The 16514-nt window shown below is 42.7% G+C and overlaps 1 protein-coding gene across 4 annotated transcripts in view; it reads right to left on the bottom strand.

Moving 5' to 3' along the window:
* The window catches only part of LOC138855181 (uncharacterized), a 204225-nt gene that overhangs the window by 113001 nt on the left and 74710 nt on the right, over positions 1–16514 (bottom strand). The gene's annotated exons all lie outside the window — the stretch shown is intronic.

The raw sequence follows: 16514 nt of genomic DNA, 5'->3' as shown, positions 1-16514 counted from the left end.
GGCTGCACGCAAACCAACGTACGAGCCACAGCCCGGCTGGTCAGGTACCGACTTTAGGTGCTTGTCCAGTGCCAGCTTGAAGACTGCCAGGGGTCTATTGGTAATCCCCCTTATGTATGCTGGGAGGCAGTTGAACAGTCTTGGGCCCCTGACACTTATTGTATGGTCTCTTAACGTGCTAGTGACACCCCTGCTTTTCATTGGGGGGATGTTGTATTGTCTGCCAAGTCTTTTGCTTTCGTTGTGAGTGATTTTCGTGTGCAAGTTCAGTACTAGTCCCTCTAGGATTTTCCAGGTGTATATAATCATGTATCTCTCTCGCCTGCATTCCAGGGAATACAGGTTCAGGAACTTTAAGCACTCCCAGTAATTGAGGTGTTTTATCTCCGTTATGCGCGCCGTGAAGGTTCTCTGTACATTTTCTAGGTCAGCAATTTCACCTGCCTTGAAAAGTGCTGTTAGTGTGCAGCAACATTCCAGCCTAGATAGAACAAGTGACCTGAAGAGATTCATCATGGGCTTGGCATCCCTAGTTTTGAAGGTTCTCATTATCCATCCTGTCATTTTTCTAGCAGCTGCGATTGATACAATGTTATGGTCCTTGAAGGTGAGATCCTCTGATCCTTACGAATGGTGACTGGTATGTTATCTGTGGAAGTGATGTGGGAGAGAGCATGACCTTACTCTGAATTCTGTACAGTTATGACATGCGCACCGCTTCGAAGAGCATGGAAAGATATATTTTGGCCAACATGCCTTAAAAGTTTTACCAATTCCTTGATCAGACAAATAATCTGTTTGAGACGTCATTTGTAAAGAAAAGAATTTTGTCCATTGCGCACTCGTTAGCCTGGTATGCAAAGGTAGTGAGTGTCGTGTAGGTCAGTTCTGAGCGGTCATCAGTAGGTTTTCTTGGATGTTTAGGAGTAGTACCCCGGGCAGTCTGACCCGAGGTAGGCGGGCAATCCGAAAACCATCGCACTGTATTCAGGGAAGCTGGACACATTGTGAAAGGCATGCTAGAAGTAGCGAAATGAACAGAAACGGGTGGCACTGCAGCACCTGAAGCAGGTGACGAAGCGTCACCAGCAGAAGGTACAGGGATATGAGAAGAGTCGAGAGAATGGACCAACAACGAAGCCGGGTCAGAACAGGGTGTGGGATCAAAATGGGGCCTGGGAGGAGGAAGGGTTTCACTGGACAAAGACTCCATAATAATAGGTGCATTTTCTGTGATATCTCCTTTCTTGTTATTTTAAGAAAAAAAGAAAGAGGGAAAGAAAAAAAAAAGGGGACAGCAGAGGGACAGTCGCTAGGAGGCATGGAGGGACCGAAAACATCCCCCTCATCCGAGAGGGCCTCGAGCCCTCCAGTGGTGGACCCTTACCTTTCATGCTGGTAAAGCAGCGCCTCACATCTACTGAGCTACCTCGGCAGACAAAGTAAAGGGAGGTCAGAAACCCGCCACAAAGCATACCCCCTTCGGCCGCCACCTCCCAGAACTGACAGGCAGCTTCCAGAAATACACCCATTACACGAAGGCGCCCCACCCTCTTCCCAGAAATCTGGAAAGGGAGCTGGGCACTTTCAGATAATTCAGATTCTACAGCAAACCACACCACCCCCGAGGGACCTCACAGAGTGGGACGAACCCGGGCACGCCACCTCCTACTTAGAAACTGTAATGCCAGAGGGGAGGACCCCAGAGGCTACAAACAGGATGGGAAACAAGGGGAGGGTGGGGAAGAGGGGAGGAAAGGGGAAAAAAGGGGAATATGGGGAGGGTAGGGAAGGGAGGATTGGAGGGTAATTAGGTTCGGTTGGAGGAAGAAGACCCAGAGGTCCAATTCCTCAGACCGATAGCCTCGTTACCACTGCAAGGAGCCCCCTTAACCCCTAAATGGTCCAAACACATATATACGTTCTCTCACCCAGTGCCCCGAATATTTTGAAAAATAAAAAAATCTTTTTTTTTTTCATTGAAATAAAGATAAATATTTTATAAGTGTTATAGGATTAAAATAAAAAATTAGGGTCAGTACTTACTGAGATATGAGGCTGCATTTAATGCTCAACTGAAGGCAACATCAAGTCCTGCCGCTTGCAGAAGTGTTGCCGATACACCTTTTTCTCTCATTTTTATATTTTATATAATTTTTAAGTTCTGATAATTACAATTTATTGTAGTTCCTGTCATTTCATAACCAATCTTTGTTTTGACACTAATATTAGGTACTGAAATTGTACTCAAATTGTCACAAACACATTGACAGGTGGACATTTACACCTGTCTTGGTCATTTACTATTGTTTAGGAATACATACAGTGGACCCTCAGTTAACGATATTAATCCATTCCAGAGAGCTTGTTCTTAACCGATTTTATCTTTATCCAAATTAATTTTCCCTATAAGAAATAATGGAAATCCAACTAACCCTTTCAGGGTCCATGCCGTAGATCTACGGCTTTACGTTCAGGGTCCAAACCATAGATCTACACCATGAGCTCAGCTCACTCTGATAACTGTGAGTGGTAAATTTGGGCCTAGATATGAGAGATATTTGGTATGTGTGCACCACATAAAACAAATCCTGCAGCACACAGTGTATGAGAGAAAAACAACCGAGACCGTGATTTTTTATTAAAACAGCGACTTTGCAGTGTTTTTTCGGATGTTTTTTATAGTTGTATTTGCGATTTCTTGGTCTCATTTGATAGAATGGAAGACATATTACAGAAATAGAGATGATTTTGATTGGTTTTAGCACTGGAAATGGCTTGAAACTGAGCTCAAAGTAGCGGAAAAGTTAAATTTTTGCCGATGTTCAAGAGTAAACAAACGACCTCACACGTCTAATACACGCCAGCAGGTGGGTCTAATATACATTCACAAATGTGGTGATGATATTTATACAATTATTACAATATTGCATAACAGTAAATCTCCTAATTTTTTTATTTGAATAAAAATTCATTATATGAATATAAAATCAAAATGGAATTCATTTGTAAAGCCTCAAAACATAACTAATGAACAGAGGAAATGTTAGTTTAGTGCCAGGAATACCTACATTGTTCATTCTGGATCCTATTTTGAAATTGGAATATTTTGAACTTTGTGTTAAATTAGCCAAATTACCAATTTCCGATCACTTTATTCTGTAGTTGAAACAGTTGACTTGGCGATTTCTTGTGCTCAATCGATAGAATAGAAGTAATACTAGTGAAATAGCTAAGAATTTGGCCAACTGGAATAATGTAATTGGCCTAAAATGGGAGTCAAAGTTGGCAAAATCACCGATTCATAAATATCGCTGACACCTCAAAATTCGTGAGAGCATAATTTCGTCAATTTTCCATCAAATTTCGTACTTTTTGTTTTATTACCTCAGAAAAAGATTATCTACCATTTCATAAGAAAGAGTAACAAAAATTTTTTTTTAAATTCTTGGACCCTGGTGCGCACTTTGAAATTTGGCCTCTGGACCCTGAAAGGGTTAATCCATTCCAGACACCCAAAAGTATTAAAAAAAAATATTTTTTTTACATGAAATATACATTTCCCTACACAGAAAACAGTGAGACATGCAGAATAAATACATAAATAAATACTAAAATGACACTTACCTTTATTGAAGAGCAGTGATGAGTGATGAGACACTGTTTTTCTTGAACACACTGGAATTTTCAGTGATATATGAGTAAAGGCTTCACTTTACAATCCCCACTAGCATAACAACAAAACATGAGAGTTAGCCTGTTTTTCACAGGTTTGTGTCCTGGGAGTGCCTTTTCCTCCTGAGTAATGTAGGTCCTGTTTGGCATTTTCTTCCAGAACAGGCCTGTTTCATCACAACTGAACACTTGTTGGGGTTGGAATTTTTCAGCTTCGCCATGCCTCATCACACTGTGTATGCCTATACAATTCTTAAATCTCTCAAACCAACCTTTGCTGGCCTTAAATTCACCAATATGAGCACTAGTTCCAGGCATTTTTTTCCTGTTCACCTGGGTGTTAGTCGACTGGTGTGGGTCGCAACCTGGGGGACAAGATTAAGAACCCCAATGGAAATAAGTTAGGCAGTCCTCAATGACGCACCGACTTTCTTGGGTTATCCTGGGTGGCTAACCATCTCGGGGTTAATTGTTTCTCAGATAATTGTTTCTCGTTAAGCCACATCAACAACAGTCACTCCACATCTTCGAGTAGTATTTTCGATCTCTGTTTTGTAAGCATATTTGCACCATTCACAACAACAGCTTTCTTGATTGCCTTTTCCTCGGCCACAATAGTAGCAATGGTTGAATGGGGTTTGTTATATAACCTGCCCAACTCAGAGACACACTCCACTTTCGTATTTTGCGATGATCTCTTTCAATTCAATAGTATTTCTTACCCTCTTTACCACATGACTGGCACTAGAAGCTTTATTTGGGCCCACAGTGGCTTATTTAGCAGTTACAAGCACTAAAAACAATGGAATAATACAAAATGTATCGCATGTACGCGTGGAATCATCCGCACTGGCTTGTAAACGATGGCCCAGGCGGCTCAGGCTGCGCAGACAAGTTTTGGACAAATGTCCTTAACTGAGTTTTTATCGTTAGCCAAGCCACTATTTTGATGCAAAAATGTATCGGTATCCGATTTCATCGCTATCCGATGGCATCATTAACTGAGGGTCCACTGTACAATGTATTTATAGGTCCCAGCAATGTTTTGGATACACGGGAGTATAGAAGAAGGAAGAAGTTCCCTTGAAGCAATGTGTAAGACAAGTGTCAGTGACAAGCATCTGGGAGGGCAGTGATAAGATAAGGAAGGCGGGGTAGGGGTCGGCCTAGGAAAGGTTGGAGGGAGGGGGTAAAGGAGGTTTTGTGTGCGAGGGGCTTGGACTTCCAGCAGGCATGCGTGAGCGTGTTTGATAGGAGTGAATGGAGACAAATGGTTTTTAATACTTGACGTGCTGTTGGAGTGTGAGCAAAGTAACATTTATGAAGGGGTTCAGGGAAACCGGCAGGCCGGACTTGAGTCCTGGAGATGGGAAGTACAGTGCCTGCACTCTGAAGGAGGGGTGTTAATGTTGCAGTTTAAAAACTGTAGTGTAAAGCACCCTTCTGGCAAGACAGTGATGGAGTGAATGATGGTGAAAGTTTTTCTTTTTCGGGCCACCCTGCCTTGGTGGGAATCGGCCAGTGTGATAATAAAAATAAATAATTTGATGGGTGCCAGCAAGGGTGCAGAGATGAGATAAGGGGTGACATTTGATGAATTGGTATCTCTGTCTCTGATTATCTGTGTCTGTCTTTCTCTCTCTCTCTGTCTCAGAGAGAGCCATTGAACCAACAGGTATTCTTATGCATTACAGTGGACCCCCACCTTACGATATTAATCCGTTCCTGAGAGCTCATTGTAAGCCGAAATTATCGTTAGCCGAATTAATTTTCCCCATAAGAAATAATGGAAATCAAATTAATCCGATCCTGACACCCCAAAGTATGAAAAAAAAAATTTTTTTACCACATGAAATATTAATTTTAATACACACAAACTGAAGAACACATGCACAATTACTACTCTACTAAGAATAGAATACATGACACTTACCTTTACTGAACATCTGGTGATGATTGATGGGATGGGAGGAGGGGAGTGTGTGGAAGTTATTGTTTAGAAGGGGAATCCCCTTCCATTAGGACTTGAGGTATTAAGTCCTTTTCCGGGGTTACTTCCCTCCTTCTTTTAATGCCACTAGGACCAGCTTGAGAGTAACTGGACCTCTGTCGCACAACAAATCTGTCCATAGAGCTCTGTACCTCCCATTCCTTTAAGACTTTCCTAAAATGGGCCATAACATTGTCATTGTACAGGTTGCCAATACCGCTTGCAGTAACTGTGTCAGGGTGATTTTCATCCGTAAAGGTTTGCAGTTCAATCCACTTTGCACACATTTCCTTAATCTCTTTTTTCAATTCCACACTAATTCTCACCCTTTTTACCACAGGGATGGCACTAGAAGCTTTCTTGGGGTCCATGGTGACTTATTTTGCAGTTACTAAAAACACTGGGATAATGTGAAATGTACCAAATGTATGCGTAGATGCGACCGCACTGGGTGGCTTGTAAACACTGGTGCTGAGGCCACACGTGGGATAAGTCCCGGACGAATCACATAAGGCGAGTTTTTTATCATGAAGCAAGGCAAAATTTTTGCGTTCAAATGCTTCGTATGGCGGATTTAACGTAACGTGATGTGTTCGTGTATCTACAAGCACAGTATAGCACTTCAGATTTTTTAGGTTATCCTAAGTAATTTACACTTTGTATAATTGTATTTGTGTGTACCTGTGAGACAGATAAAAAGATAGAGACAGAGATAAACAGATAGACAGAGACAGATAAACAGACCCTAAACTTGGGGTTAACATCACTTTCCTCTTAAAAGGGGAGTGTTAATATGACATTACATCAGTGAATCCATGGTGTTTGCTGCACTGTTTGCTCTAGCTGGCAATCAATTTAACTGGCGCTCCCCCAGGGTACTAAGTGGTCCCAGATTTTTTTTAATATGGTGTACACCAAGTGTTAAGACCTATTCTATGCTGACCAGGCATCTCAGGCCAATCATGCCAAATTTGGAGGCAGGAAAATAAAACGTATATATATGTTTGGGGTGCTAGCGGTAAGAACGTATATGTATGTTTGGACCGTTTAGGGATTAAAGAGGTCCTTCACACAGAATGCTGTAAACCCTGCAGCAGTGGTACTCTTTGATTTATGAGGTCTGGAGATGTCTTTAATAGCTTTGCTGGTAATGGCAGCAATGCTCATGTTGGTCTTATGGAAGATGAGGGTGATAGTGTAGGCAACCTGTCCTGTGGGGAGGACAAAATGACAATGTCAACTCATTCAGTGGAAGACACCAGATGTAGTATAATACAATCCTTTATTGACAATATTTTGTCTATGCAATGGGATTTATAAAGTCACAAACAGATAAAGCCCACTGAGTACTTGAAACATTATAAATAAAGGATCACATTACACTGCACCTGTCTTTTTTTTTTACCACCATATCAGTATTTTATACTATTTCCATTGGTAACTCTTGCCCTGGTATTGGTGTGGATGATTAAGGCTTTCCTGTTGCAGGAGTGGATGTAGTATAGTGGGAACATGAGAGCAGTGAAATTTCATTAAAGAAATTCCTTACACATCCTAAGAGCATGGAAGAAAAAACCTATGACGATTCCATGTTTAGTCTTGGGGTCATTATGGGGAAAATAGTGCATCATTTTTGGTGGATATTTTTTTTTTTTTTTTTTTTTTTTTATAAACTTGTTGAGAGTGTTCTCTCTTCCTTGAAGAGGACATCAAGAAAGAGTAACACACCATGCTTTTCTTCCTCCAGATTACACTGTATGATAGGTTCTACCGAGTTCTCTCTCTCAAATTTAAGATTAAATCATCTAGGAATAATGGACACACTCATTTTATTAGTACCCACAATACAGCTTACTCTGAAGTAAGAAAAGGATAATTTTTTTACCACTTGACAAAGTCCTCATCAAGGTAGAGAACACTCACAGGGTATATAGAAAATCCACCAAAAAAGAGGACTTGACTCCAAGACTAAATGTGGTTAACATAGATTTTTTCCTCCATGCCCTTAAGATTTATAATGAATTTCATGAACAAAAAAATACATAGAAGACTTATTTCCAATTCTGTGAAAGGAAAGCCTTATTCGTCCATACCACTGATCATCACCTTATTTTCCCCATAGCACAATTCAACTCCATTATCACCCCTATTTTCTGTACAGCCAACATGGCCACTGCTTTTGTAACCAGCAAAACTATCGAAATATCACCAGATCTCACATACCAAAGTGTTCTACTGCTGCAAGGGTTTATAGTGTTGTGTGTGGGGAATCTAAGGTATACATTGGTGAAAAGGTGTAACCTTCAGACTCACCAGCAGGCACACAAATATGCTGACAGGATGGACAAAACAATGCATGAGTCATTCACCATAGTCTACACTCATACATCATGAATTATGGAACAGAAAACAGTTACATCAATAAAACCAGAGGCAAGATTCCCGCAGCAGCCGATACACATTTATTCGACACCATCAAACAAAACAAGAAAGAGTACACACTGGTAGGTTGTATTACACACGTACATTGTTTATATAATAAAAATATTTCCTATGGACCTGCCACCATGCCTTCCCTCACATCGCCACCTAAAATATGAATATTTTTTAATTGTCTTTTTACCTCCTTTGTGACCTCTACCTATCTTAACCTCAGGGTGCTTCTTTGCCTTATAAGACTGTGTATCTGTGTTTTTGTACACTTTTTCAAGTCCAGTCCTGGACAAAACATAAATAAGGTTTCATTGCAGTATCTTACTACCTGTAGGATTATGTGATCATCCATTCTGTGAAGACTGCAAAGTCATGCTAACTATATTTTCAACTACTCCTTCAGTACAATATGTTTACATTCTCTGGCCTCTGAAAGTTTAATTTGTGATGAAGATTTTATCTACCACAGACTATTGCATTTTGAGCATTTTTTTTTTTTTTAACACCCTGGCCATCTTCTACCGAGGCAGGGTGACCTAAGCAGGTTGTGCTCCTAAAAATCAGAACTATCAGTAATATGATATGTGAAGTGAACAATATTTGGGGAAATAGTTACATTCTTGACACCATACAAGCTAGTAAGTTTTTAATAATTTCTTAATTTGTTAAAATTAGATTTTTCATTCCTTACACTATATTTATTACCTGTTGGCACATCCTAGGCAGATTTCTCTCAAACCCAAGCCATCCCACTCATATATTTGTCAAACCTACTTTTAAGGTAAACAGCTTGGGAAGTTCTAAAAAATAGGTTGCACAAATATAAGAGTGAGATGGGTTGGGGTTGAGGACCTGCCTAGTAGGCAAGTTCTTATTGTTTATATGTTCTCATGTTGTTATTGTTGGCGTGCGCGTAAAACTGGCTGCATACCGAGGGGCCGGGCAAATGGATACAGAGTCTTGAACAAATCCTTACTAGCTTGGCCTACCCGTGGGTTTGCCGGGGCGCCGATGCTGCAGCAGTTATCTGATTGATGTGCGCCTCGGGAGATATGCTGGGTGTTATCTCCCCCAGATCTTTTCCTTTGGGTGGGGTTTGCAGTCTTTGGCCATCTCATACTGTGTCTGGGCTTCTTTCCCCTTTCCCCCAACTTTTGACTTTCCCGGCGGGGTTAAACTGGGGGCCCAGTTCGGGCCCGGGCTTGGCTGCCCAGGTCATTTTGTAGTCCTCCCTGATCCTCACCCGACCCAATTCTTCTCATTAACTTCATCATCTGCAAACAAAAACCTTCTGATCTATCCCCCGCTTGTTCACAAAACCCAGAACAGCACAGGCCCCTAGGACTCCCCCGGGAACCCGCTTGCCCGGCGCCCCCGACACCTCCCGCTTTCCATGACTCGTTTTTCCCTGTCAGGTATTCTCTGACCCATTGAAAACCTTTTCCTGTTATGGTGCCTGACCCTCAGCGCAAAACCCTCTTGCAGTAAAAAAATGCATCGTACCTCTCTTCTTCCCCTTCTCAAAAAACCCCAATGGTTTTGTGACACAGGATTTCCTTTCCCCTGAAACCGGCGGGTTGTCAATTATACCTTGTTTTTTTCCCAGGTGCCCCCCCTCTCCTCCATGACCTTCCCCCATACTATACGTTATGATACAGGTCTTTTTTAGTGCCTCGTCTGTCTCCTTTTTAAATGGGTCTTTGATCTTCCATATCAGGGTTGCCCAGTTTTAAAAGATGTGTTGAAGATCTTTTTAATGGCACACAATATTTTGTCCCTCTTTTAAGGGCCCCCGGAGGGTGTTGCCCCCTTTAGGGTTTAAAGTTGCAAGCACTCTCCTCCTCCTTTTTATTTTACCATCCCGCACTTTGGGGTCCCCGTTTTGATTTCTGGATCCTCTGGTTTCCCCTTAAAAATTTCTTTTAAAAATTTTATCCCGACATACCTCTGGCGCTTGGAATTCCCATCCCCTTTCAGTTATTCCTTCCTGACTGTTGCCTCCTGATGTGGCTGCAACCGGGTTCCCTTGACTTTTTGGGTATTCATTTTCTATTGTCCTGGGCCTTCTTATCTGGCCCTACGTTTTGTCTTCCTAATCCTTTATTTTCCCGAGTTTCTGTCTTCTGTACCTTTTCCATTCCTTTTACCCAAATTTTCCTCCCCACACCTTTTGGTGAACCAAGGAATCGTTTTTCTTCCCCTTTTTTTTTCCTTGGGGGAAAAAACCTCTCCTCCCTCCCCATTTTGTTGCCCATGTCCCTCATTTCTTGTAGGTTTTTTGCAGTTCCTCCCACTGAATGTTTTAAGGAAGTTCCCCATGCCTAGTAGTTCCCCCCTTTTTTGTTTGGTTTTCCCACCCTACCTGCTCTTCTACGGAGCCCAAATTGTATCGATGCCAAAACCCCATGATCACTGCTCCCAGGTTTAAAATGATATCCTCGGTCGAACTGTCAAAGGGGAATACAGGTCCGTCTTTGGTTCATCCTCTCCCCTCTCTCCTGGTATGTTCTAACATGTTGTGCGAGGTTTTTCCCGTACCCATCCCAAACTGTTTGGGACCTCATGGGGGTCAGGTTTTCCATAATTCCCTTTTGATTGAAACACCATAACTATAACTGCTTCCCCCTTTTGCCCTCCGGGCCCCCTGGGTGTTGGAACCTTTCTCTGTTGCTCTCCCGTAGTTTTTCTTTGGGCCCCCTGCAATTCTGGTGGGGCAAAAATTTTCATCTTAGGATTGTTCCCACTGAGTCAATTTCCCTGCCATCCATTCCTTCCCTTTCTCAAACCCCCCTGGTTTAATGAGAGGCAACTCCCCCTCCCCCCCCTCCCCCCTCTTCTTCCTGGGGTTTGATATCGGATGGAAAAAATTGAATCTGTTATTATTCTGGGGAGTTTTTTTTCTGTGGTGTTTTGTTGGGGGTGTCTCCTTGATTCTTTTTCCCTCCTCATATTTTTTTTATTCCCTCCATTTTTACCACCTTCCCCTTTTCTCTAAAACTTGTCTAGGAGGGATTGGGGTTGGGAAGTGGGGGACCTGATAAAGGCATGGGGGGTTGCTGTGGGGGGGGTTTGTAATGCAGTGGGTGGGGGGAATGATGGCATGGGTGTTTTGGTTTAAAGTGGTTGCACTGGGGTTGACCCGGTTGGGGGGCTTTAGGGTTGTGGGGGGACTTGATTTTCCTGTGTGTGTGTGTGTGTGTGTGTGTGTGTGTGTGTGTGTGTGTGTGTGTGTGTGTGTGTTTTAATTACCCATTTGTTGTTGCGGGGGTTCCAGTCACAGTTCCGGGCCCCCGCCCCCCGCTGATTGCTATTTCCCCCTTTCCCCTGCCCCATGAGTTTCCAACATTTAAACTTGAGGTTTCCCCCCCACACACCCCAGCTTTTCCCGGCCACTATTTTAAGGACCGGAAATACTTCCAACACCCCTTTTTGATTCATTTTGAGTTTTCCCTTCCAATTTTGGACCTCTTGTTTTCGGGCCCCTCTCTAAAACATCCAGTCTTTGCCCCCCCCTTGTCATTCCGGCAGTATTTTATGTCGCAATATTTTCCCCCGGACCCTCCTGTCCCCCAAAGTGTCGCCAGGCCAAACCCCCTAAACCCTTTTTTCTTCGGGGAAACCCGGGAGCTCTGGGCCCAGTCTTGTTGCAAACCCTTTAAATTTTTCTAATTTTTTGACGGGGTTGGACGGGTGATTTTAAAAAAAGGGCTACCCAGAAAGGGGCCCCGACAAAATTGGCGGGAGTTTTAAACCCAAATTTCCTTTATATCGAACGTTATCCTATTTTTTCCCCAGGCCCCCGATGCTGCAGAGTTATTCATTGATGCCCCCAGGAGATATGTCGGTGTTATATTTCCCCGATCTTTTTCCATGAGTGATTTTTGGGAGTTTTGGCCATCTAAACTATATTGTGCCCCGCGGTTTTTTTGGCCCCTTCCCCCAATTTTCACATTTTGCTTTTGGCAGGTTAAATTCAAGGAGCGGGCTGACCAGGCTTGTAGCCTGTCCAGGCCCTTTTTGAGTCCTGCCTGACCCTCATCCTTTTTGATTTTTTCCCATTAACTTAATCATCTAAAAAGGGGGACACTTCTGAGCTATCCCTTCCGCATGTCGTCACATATCCAAAAAGAAAAAGCACGGGGGTCCTAGACTGACCCTGAAAAAACCCCCGTTTTTCACGGGTTTTTTACTCTGACACCTCGCCAAGGCCCCAAACTCTTGGCTCCCCCCCTTTTGGTATTCCTGATCCATTGCAGTGCCTTCCGGGGTTATGTGTGCCTGACCCTCGTTTTTGAAATTAACCTCTTGGAGGGGAACGGGCCCCAAAGGGCCTTTTTGGCAGTCCAAAAATATGGCCCCATCCACCCCTCTCTCTTTGTCATACTTCTGTCACCTTTCAAAAACCTAGTAGGTTTGGGGACTTTGGTGATTTTCCTTCCCTAAAAACCGTGCTGGTTGTCAATTATCCCTTGTTTTTTTTCCGGGTGCCCCACCACTCTCCCCATGATCTTTCCAGGGCCCGGGGGAACTAAAACAGGGAGTGAACAGGTTTAGTTTAGTCCCCGGGTCTGTCCCCCCTTTAAAAAATTGGGGGATTACATTTGCCATTTTCCATACCCCCGGAGTTGCCCAGTTTCAAATGATGTTTGAAGATTTGGGAAGGTCGCACAATATCTCTCTGCCCTTTTAAAGGCCCCTGGAGAGATGTTGTCTGCCCCACCGTTTTGGGAGGTGTCAAGTTGGGATAGCCCCACCTCCTTGGTTATATGTATTTTTCCACCACTTCGGGGGCCCCCGTTCTGTTTTCCCCCTGGAGTCCATTTTTTTCCCACTGTAAATACCCCCTTTAAATTTTCTGTTGAGTTTGAATACCTTTTTGGTCTTTTTTTGAATTCCCATTCCCCTTTCCCTCGGTTTTGATTCCCGGGTCCTTGACTGTTGTTTTCCCTGATGGGGCTGTACAACTTTTTGGTCAGTCCTTTTTCTTTTTATGCTATGTCATTTTCAAAATTGTCTCTGAGCCCCCTTTTTTATCTGTGCATATCTGTTTTTGGCTCTTCGGGTGATTTCTTTTTTTTCCTGGGGGTTTCTGTCTTCTGTACCTTTTTATTTCTAGTACACCCAGTTTTTTCCTTCCACACCTTTTGGGGAACCAAGGACCCTTTCTGTTCTTCCCATTATTTCTGTTTCCCGGGAACAAACCTCCCCTGGGGCCTTTCCCGGGATTTTTTTGCAAAGTCCATCATTTTTGGCCCGGTTTCTTTTCCCGTTCCCCTCCCACTCAAGTCTTGAAAAGGGAAATCTTTATGCCCGAAAACTTCCTTTGGAGTTTGGTTTTTCCCGCCTTCTCCTGCTACTTTTCCCCCCACTTTAGCTCAACCATGTAGTCGGGAAGGGAAAACCCTGATTACCAGCCCCAGGGGGCCTTTTATACATGATACCCGGGTGTCCGGGAAATACTCATGGTGAATACAAGCCCAGCCTTGCTGGTTCATCCTCTCCTCTCTCTCTTGGTGTGTCTTAAATGTTGATGCAAGAGGTTTTCCATACCACATCCATCATCTTGGCTCTCCATGTTTCGGGACTCTATGGGGGCCCCGGGTTTTTCCCCGTCAATCTCCCCGTATTTTAAACCCCATAACTAGTAACTTTGCTTTCCCCCTGTGTGCCTCCCCACCCGGTTTGTGGTTGATCATTGCTCTGTTGCTCTCAAAGACTTCTTTTGGGCCCCCCTGCAGTTCTGTGGTGGGTTTTACATTCCGCAATTATCACCTTTTGTCCCGACTGGAAATTTTTCACGAAGTCCCTTTCGGGCCCCCGGGGATCCATTTTCCCCTTTCCCTTTTTCAAAATCCCACTGGTTTTTAAAAGAGCAGTGCAACCCCCCCTCCCCTCTCCCCCTCTGTTTTTTTCCCGAGGATTTGGGATCCGGATGGGGATTGAATCTGTTTTTTCTGGTGAGGTTTTGTTTCTGTGAAATTTTGTTGGGGGTGTCTCTTTTATTCTTTTTGTCCCCTCCCCCTTGGTTTTTTTGTTATTCCATCTGCATTTTATACCACACCTTCAACTTTTTAAGACCGGGGGCTGGGAGGTATATTGGAGGAAGTGGGGGACCTGGTAAGGAACTATGGGTTTTTGCTGTGGGGGAGTTTGTTGGGGGGGTGGGGGATTGGGGGTTGGGGGGTTTTTTTTTAGTGTTTGGTTTTAATTGGGGTGACCTTGGGTTTGGGGGGCTTTTAAAGGGAAATTGTGAGGAGGCTGTATTTGATCTTCTTCCCGGGGCTGGGGCTCCCGTCTGTCTTCTCCATCCCCTTTCCCCCCTTTCCCTTTGTACCATCTCTCTCCCCGTTTTGCCTTTTTTTTGTGTTCTGTCGCAAAATAAAATACACCTTCCTGTATGCCGGGATGTCCCTTATAAAAATATGCCACATTTCCATAACTTGTACTAATGGTTGTTTTTGCTTGCTGATATAAGTGCATGTAGAGGGTTGATGTTGCCTTGTGCAATAACTATACAAATACATGACAGGCAGTATCAGCTACCACCACCATCACTTGCTGTCAATACTGGTAAAAATAAGCCACATTAATTATCAAATTGTGCCCTAACATATAGGAACTCGTACCTATACCAAAGTAAACATGAAAACAGTCGAGAAATTAATTACAAAAAAACATGCAGTAGTATTATAAAATGATGTGGGAGGTCTCATCATTGTTGGTTTCTAGGACTACAAAACTTTATGCTGTATTGAGAGTCTCAGTCTCTCACTCTCACTTGCAGTCTCTCTCTCTCTCTCTCTCTAAATCAGCAGTCAACTTTCCTGAGCTCTCAGAAATCCGTATACCAGTGTTTTTAGGGCTGAGCCTTTTTTTGTGTTTTTTTGTTTTTTTTTGTTTTTGTGTGTGTGTGTGTGTGTGTGTGTGTGTGTGTGTGTGTGTGTGTGTGTGTGTGTGTGTGTGTGTGTGTGTGTGTGTGTGTGTGTGTGTGTGTGTGTGTGTGTAATTTTTACAGCACAATTACACAGTCACTTTCCCACAAAATATGATCTTGGGAAAGAAATTTCAATTGTGATATAGTGAAAATGTGATCTGTGGTAGAGTGAAACTTGCAAGTCTACTGTATAACAATTCATTTACTCTATTGGCTAATTTCTCAATTTTGCCTTTGCATTCGAAAGGTCTCTCCAACTGCGGAAGTCATAATTTGACTCTGGCTCCCCCCCCCCCCCCCCCCCCCAAAAAAAACAAAAAAAAATGGCTTGTACTATGCTTCCACTTCTTGACAGACTACTACCTGGAGGTTACCTGGAGGTTATTCCGGGGATCAACGCCCCCGCGGCCCGGTCCATGACCAGGCCGCAGTTGCTGCATTCTGGCATTCTGTCACCCAGAGTGGAGATTTGAAAACCTGATTACCATATCCAAGACCACATTTTGTATGCCATAAAAAATGGATACTATACCAGTGAGAGGCTCTTGATCCAAGGAACTTGCATCATATCTTTCCCCAGATCAAAACTGAATGCCTCCCTTTCCCCAGCTGCTATTTGAATCCCTGTGTGTTTAAAAATTCCCTGCTTAAAATAAAAGTGGTTACTATAATATACTGATAAATGATGTAATGTCTATTGCATACAGTAGATAGAATAATGAAATACAATGCTAATTATTCACTTCAAGATGAAAACAATGATACACCATTCTACATACAATGTTTTTGTTGTGGCTGCTCTTTGTAGGTAACAGTGTAGTTAGTGATAAATTTGATACTATATTGTAATAGATCCCATTTCCCAATGCCGGGGGAATAGGAAGGATCAGGTTTGATCACAATAAGTGGAGGGTAACTAATTTCTTGGACAAATAGTCATTTAGCAGCAACAAGAGTATATAAACTTTTATAATTTGAAGAGAAACCACTTGTAAAAAAAAAAGTATTAAGACAGTACAACTACACAATACATATATATACTACATGACAAATAATTTACAATACAAACATGAGATAAAACTTGGAACTATTCTTTGGAATGTGTCAGATCATGTAAACACTGTCATTTAAGATTATTTTCACCCATAACATCATGCTGCTATCTGGAGGTTGATGTATCTAACCTAGATCATACAGGTTTAACATTTTGTGAACATAATATGTACCCATGAGATGTAACTAAACACAACATGCCAATGATGATGGTGCTGTAGAAGTTACCTTGTTTTGGTGAAGAGTTCTCAATCCAAGAAACTGAATCTACTTCCCTCCTGAATCAAACCTAGTTACCTCCCATTCCTCAGCTGTAATGTGACTCATGCATTTGTCACTTCCCCCATGATTATTATTATAATCAAATAAAGCACTAAACCGACAAGGGTCATGCAGCTCCCTATGAATATTATATAATGTGAGGTTAAA

This window comes from Cherax quadricarinatus, chromosome 84, assembly GCF_038502225.1.
Source record: "Cherax quadricarinatus isolate ZL_2023a chromosome 84, ASM3850222v1, whole genome shotgun sequence".
In the NCBI taxonomy this organism is placed as follows: Eukaryota; Metazoa; Arthropoda; class Malacostraca; order Decapoda; family Parastacidae; genus Cherax; species Cherax quadricarinatus.
The sequence above is the reverse complement of the archived record's forward strand: the minus strand, read 5'-3'. Positions and strand labels throughout refer to the sequence as shown.